This window comes from Cebus imitator, unplaced genomic scaffold (assembly GCF_001604975.1).
Source record: "Cebus imitator isolate Cc_AM_T3 unplaced genomic scaffold, Cebus_imitator-1.0 Scaffold31, whole genome shotgun sequence".
NCBI lineage: Eukaryota > Metazoa > Chordata > Mammalia > Primates > Cebidae > Cebus > Cebus imitator.
In genome coordinates, this window is record NW_016107346.1 from 8,695,222 (window position 1) to 8,701,221 (window position 6,000).

At 44.8% G+C, this 6,000-nt stretch overlaps 1 protein-coding gene across 14 annotated transcripts in view; it reads right to left on the reverse strand.

Annotated features, from left to right (window-relative positions):
• Positions 1-5,664, reverse strand: part of INPP4A (inositol polyphosphate-4-phosphatase type I A) — a 148,310-nt gene extending 142,646 nt beyond the window's left edge. For 13 of the 14 annotated variants that reach the window (XM_037736934.1, XM_037736933.1, XM_017524048.2 and 10 more), the window contains exon 1: positions 5,451-5,664. The gene's annotated coding sequence lies outside the window, so the exon portion shown is untranslated. The remainder of the gene's footprint in view (positions 1-5,450) is intronic. The other variant, XM_017524049.2, reaches the window with a different exon arrangement.
• Between the last annotated feature and the right edge of the window lie 336 nt (positions 5,665-6,000).

Here is a 6,000-nt window from a genome sequence, read left to right on the forward strand (position 1 = left end):
AGATGTGTATGCTCAGCAAACAGGACTGTATAAAAGAAATTCCTGATATATAAACCAAAATACCAGAAACAGAAATTGTTGATACTGGAAAGTCCAAGTAATCCATTTTTAACCCTACATTGAAAAGCATTTATTTTTCACTCCTGTGAAGGAAGTTAGGTGATGTAATTGGGTTTTAAGCCCCATTGGGCCTCTTTTAACTACCCTCAGGGGGTTGCCCTAACCACTCCTCAACACCACAGCTTATCTTCAGACAGAACCTCACGCAGGATACCCAGGGAGGCCGGCATGCATGGGGTGCTCAGAAAAAGCTTGGATTCCCCGTCATTTAAGACTTTAAAAAAAAAAAAAAAAAAAAAAAAAAAAAAAAAAAAAAAAAAAAAAAAAAAAAAAAAAAAAAAAAAAAAAAAAAAAAAAAAAAAGCGTCACACTTAAAAAGCATTCTAAAGCTGCCAAGAATATTATTCAAAGTTACAGTAACTTCCAGAATCTAGTAAGATAAGGAAAAACAGCCCGATAAGAAAAAATGAAAAAAGGATATGAACAGATAATTCATTATAAGTTAAAATATACATTAACAAGAAAAAGTATTCAATATTTTTGGTAATTTGGGAAATGTAATTTAAAAAATAATGTTTTCCTTGTGCATTGGAGTGGCAAAATTAACAAGATTTATTCTCTTAAATGTTGGCCAAGTTAAAGGGAAATAGACAGTTTCACACACTAATGGAAGAAGTATAAATTTTAAAAGCAAGCCACAGAAAATTTTGTGTAATGTGACTACATTTATGTTTACAATGAGAGCATCTAACCCCTGAGAAGGTCTAGAATTTATGACACTTCAGTAGCAATGGGCATGCTTAGTGCCTGCATCTTGGTTTTTAATACGTTTCTTCACTAAAGGAAACCAGGACTCTTTGGAGAAATGGCTGATTCCAGGGCTGGGACAAGGGAAGTACAAGACGAGTCTTCAAGATTTTGTGCCAGGAAGAGAAGTCCTCAAAGAATGATGGGCAAATGTCAAAAGGACACAAAATCCAGTTTGAAGGGACTCCCACTGGCCAAATCCAGGATAATCTGAGCAATAAAATGCATAATGTGAGTAACGGACTCTAATCTATTGAATAAAGCAAGAATTCATTAGTCTATCGATGTAAATCAAAAAATAAATGAGAAAGAAAGGCTTTTCCTTGCAGTACAATTCCAACTAATAAACATAGAAGGAACTATGAAATTAGAAAACCATCATCTGCCAACTATTGTAATAATTGATTCAGGTAAGAAACATCAATGGATTCTGAAACTAGTGAGTAATTGTATAAGAAGTAACAGTATATTTACATAGTCTCAAATTCTCTTCCTTTGAGACACAGATTAACTACAGAGGGAAAAATGGTAACTTTTTAATGAGATAGACACCACCTTAATTCAAGCAATCAAAGTTAACAGGGCCAGTGAATGGGCTATTCACAGCATATGCCTGAGGGGACACAACAAGAAGGCTGCTGCATCCGTTGAGCACAGTGGCTCATGCCTGTAAACTCAGCACTGTGGTAGGCCAAAGCAGGTGAATCGCGAGACTAGGAGTCTGAGACCAGCCTGGGCAACACAGTGTGAGATCCTGTCCCTATAAAATATTTAAAAATTAACCGGGTTCAGCCCTGTGCTACTCCTGCCAGAAGTGCATAACCTGAATCTAATCATAAGGAAACCACAGGAAACCCAATTGAGGGCATTATCTTAAAAAGTCAGTAGTCAGCTGGGCATGATGGCTCACGTCTGTAATCCCAACACGTTGGGAGGCCGAGGCGGGAGGATCACAAGGTCAGGAGTTCAAAACCATCCTGGCCAACATGGTGAAACCCCATCTCTAAAAAAAAAAAAAAGAAAAGAAGGAAAGAAAAAAGTCAGTAAACTTCAAATATGTCAATGCTGTGAAATACAAAAGAAAAACTTGATAACTCTTTCAGATTAAAGGAGATTATAGAGACAGAAAAACTTAATGCAAAACAGATGTCTAGGATTTTCTTTTGCTATAAAGGACATATCGAAGCAACTAACAAAATATAAATAAGACCTGTACACTAAATAGTGTTATATCAACATTAATTTCCTGATTTTTTTTTGAGAGTCTCATTCTTTTGCCCAGGCTACAGTGCAGTGGTGCAATCTTGGCTCACTGCAACCTCCACCTCCTGAATTCAGGAGATTCTCATGCCTCAGCCTCCCAAGTAGCTAGGACTACAGGCACACGCTACCATGTCCAGGTAATTTTTCTTTTTCTTTTCTTTTCTTTTTTTTTTTTTTTTTTTTGAGACAGGGTCTGTCTCACTCTGTCACCCAGGCTGGAGTGCGGTGGCACAATCTCCACTCACCGCAACCTCTGCCTTCCAGGTTCAAGTGATTCTCATGCCTCGGCCTCTCAAGTAGCTGGGATTACAGGTGCCTGCCATGACACGTGGCTAATTTTTGTATTTTCAGTAGAGACAGTGTTTCACCATGTTGGTCAGCTGGTTTCCAACTCCTAACATCAAGTGATCCGCCCGTCTCAGCCTCCCAAAGTGCTAAAATTACAGGCGTGAGCCACCGCTCCGGCCTAATTTTTGTATTTTTAGTAGAGGCAAAATTCTGTCATGTTGGCCAGGCTGGTCTCAAACTGCTGGCCTCAAGTGATCCTCCCATCTTGGCCTCCCAAAGTAGTAGGATTACAGGCAGGAGCCAGTGCACCCGGCCATGATTTTTAATAACTGTACTGTTATTATGAACGTCATATGTACTGTCTATGAATGTTATTTTTTGGGAAATACATAGTGAAGTATTTAGAGGTAAAAGGGTAACTTTTGCCTCTAGATACTTTAAGTCTACAACTTACTATTAAGTAGTTCAGAAAATAGGTAATAACACATAGGAATATAAAGCAATGTCACAGAATGTCCACATTTAGAGAATCTGAGAAACCTTTGGCTTATTCTTGAAACTTTTCTGCAAGTCTGAAACTATATCTAAATATTTTTTAAAATTAGAGAACGTGTGCATGCGAATAGAAATGTAGGTAAATTCCCTGGGATTAGCTTCATGATGGCATTTTCCTTAAACACAGGGATGAAATGACGCAAGCCTGCATGGGCATTAATATTGGTCTTCTCAAAATGTTTTCCTCACAGAGCTTCTGTTTTAGAATACTGGGGGGAAAAAAAAAAAGCCATTTTGAAGGCTCGCTCAAGACCAGCTCATTAATCAAGTTCTACAGAAGCGCCAACATAATCAAGCCCTTTTCACTGCAGATTTGTGCTATTTTTTTCTCAGTGAAAGTCAAAGCCTCCTGACACCATGAGTAGTTGATGATGTCGTGGCAACTTTTCTGGAATACTAAGCTAAAAAACAGCTTTTCATTTAAAAACGATAAAGGGATGAAACAGTCTTGGTGGAAAGCCTCAGCCTCCACTCTGACTCATTGAATTCTTGAGATGTTAAGTCCTGGGCTGGGGATCAGTGGGTCAGTTGGTCCCACACTGCCTTCAAGTCCATTCCTGCGAGCATTTGAAGAGATGCTGGCTGAGAACGCTCCCTAATAAGCAGGCAGCAAATTAAAGAGACTTGCAGGGTTGATGGTTCTTTGTCATACACATCTCATCTTTCTAGTGCGCTACACTTTACAAAAAGCTCTTGTGTATTATTTTGTTTCATCCTTTCCTTGAAGTGATTTAAAAAAACAAAAACCCTAAAATTCAGTTTAACAGCAATACTACAAAATATCCAGTTTTAAAAACTGGGATGCACTATAACATCTGCCCTTGGCTCTGATCTAGTTGGAAACAGGACTTACCCAAGCAGATAAACACCCTGTTACAGAATACACTAAATGAAAAAAGTAGCTACATGAGTAAGGTGGTTAGGTAAATAATTCTATAAGGAGCTCAGTAGAAATACAATGTTCTTTTCTCTTTGAATTTGTCCACATCCATTTCTTTAAGCCTTATCTTCAAGGTAAACTCTACCAAGTAGCTCTGGTTTCACTGGCGTGTTTACAAGACATCACAGGGAATGAAGGAAGAGGCCTGTTCACACGCAACGCTACCCCTGGGGCAGACAGCATCAAGAGGTCTCCTGGCACCGTTGCTCCAAAAGACCAACCACACTGACCTTCTCACGTGCGCCCCATCATTCATGTTTCTTCAAAAAAAACAGTAAATTAGCAGTCCACACTTCAGCAAAGAACCCCCAAAACAAAGGCCCTAGCCTATATTCAAAAACAAAATTTCCCTTAAAGAAAGCATGTTTTCAACCAAAGAAAAATTAGGCTCAACCGATAGCAAACAATTCTACATGCACTGGCCAATCCCACAGCACCTACATTCCAAAACAAACTCAGGCTCTGCTCTCACCTTTTAGAGATAAGAACCAGAGTTAGCAAGCATCGGAACCATGATTCACACCGAAGTCAACCCACTCTCTCCTCAATCCCACTGGCTTCCCCATGGTCCACACAACCCACTGGGAACAGATGAACCCGTCAGAATTTCTCTTCAACACCCAAATCTACCCCACCCCCATTCCCTTGGTTTAAATGCCCTGGGGGCAGGTGACAAATCAAATTCCATTCTTAGGCAGCTTCCCAACAGAAGACACATTCAGTGGCAAAGCAAAAGAGGAGAAAATGGGTTCTAATACCTATAGGTCTATCTTACCCAGAGGAACGTTTTCATGGTCCGGCATTATGGATGAACTCAGGGCAGGAAGAACCCATCATTATGTAATGTCAGGGGGCAGGCGACAGGCGGAGGGAGGCGAGCCCATCAACACTCCCTTCCTTTGCCCACAAAGACACAAATTTACCTCTGACATTTCGAATGTCTGTCTTCTGGGGCCTACCCATTCCTGGCTGGCTTTTCAAGAGACAGCCACAGATCCCTGCATATTTCTCAGGCCTCAATTAATGGACAACAAAGCCAGAAAGAAATAAAATATAGAAAGCAAAGATGCTAGAAATGTTGTCGAGGTCTAAGGGCGTGCAGAAAAGGGAAGAGTTTCGAGGATGGAGACCAGATTTCCTACACGGAGATGCATGCTTACTTTTACCCGGTTATGTTTACACCTAAAACACCGCAAGGCCTCCGGCGTCAAGAGCCCGTAGACCCAGCCCTGGAGCCGCACAGGGCAGGCGCTGCGACTGCATCCCGCGGACCCACGCCGGCTCGGTACCCGGCCCCCTGCCGGGGCGGCCAGGTCCTCACAGGGCTCGGGGTCGGCCGGGTTCGAATTGTTCTCAAAAGACGCCACCGCAGGTAGACCACTGGCACCGCTAAGCCGTGCAATTTCCATGACAACCGCGGGCGCCGTCCCCGTCCGGCCCAGCGGGGACCAGGACGCGCCCCCCACGCCTGTTGTCCGTCCCTGGCCCCGGCTTCCGCGGCGGCCGCGTAGCCTCCGGCCCGGCCCGACCCACGTACCTGGCGCTTCCCGGCCCCCGGCGCCAGTCGCTCCGCCGTCCCGCCGGGCCAAGTGCTGGAGCCCCGCAGCAGCAGTGCTGCTGCCTGGTAGTGAAGTCACGGGCTGCGGCCCCGACCTCAAGTGCTGGTCCTCCCGCCCGGGCCCGAAGAACCTGACCCGGCCGCGAACCACCCGCGCGCGCCGCAGACCTAGCCAGCCGCCGCCGCTCTAGACGCCGGGCGCAGCCCCGCCCAGGCCCCGCCCCCTCACCGCGCACGCGCGCTGAGGCGCGGCCCGCGCCTTGCGACCCCCGCCCCGGGAGCGGCCAGAGCTGGGTCGGCCTCCCGAGGCAGAGGGGCCGGTGACCTAGCTACCCGCGCCGATTCCTACTTCTGGGTTCCCAGAAGATCCCACCCTATCCTGTGACTGCTTCACTTGCAAGGAGTTCTTGAACTTCTGGACTTGACTGAGCGACTGCATCTTCACCCTGTCATTCACTGCTTCTGAAGCCCTGACGGATCCCCAAGGGAAGGTTTCCTGGAGGAGCTGCGACCCGGGGGCGCGCCCCCA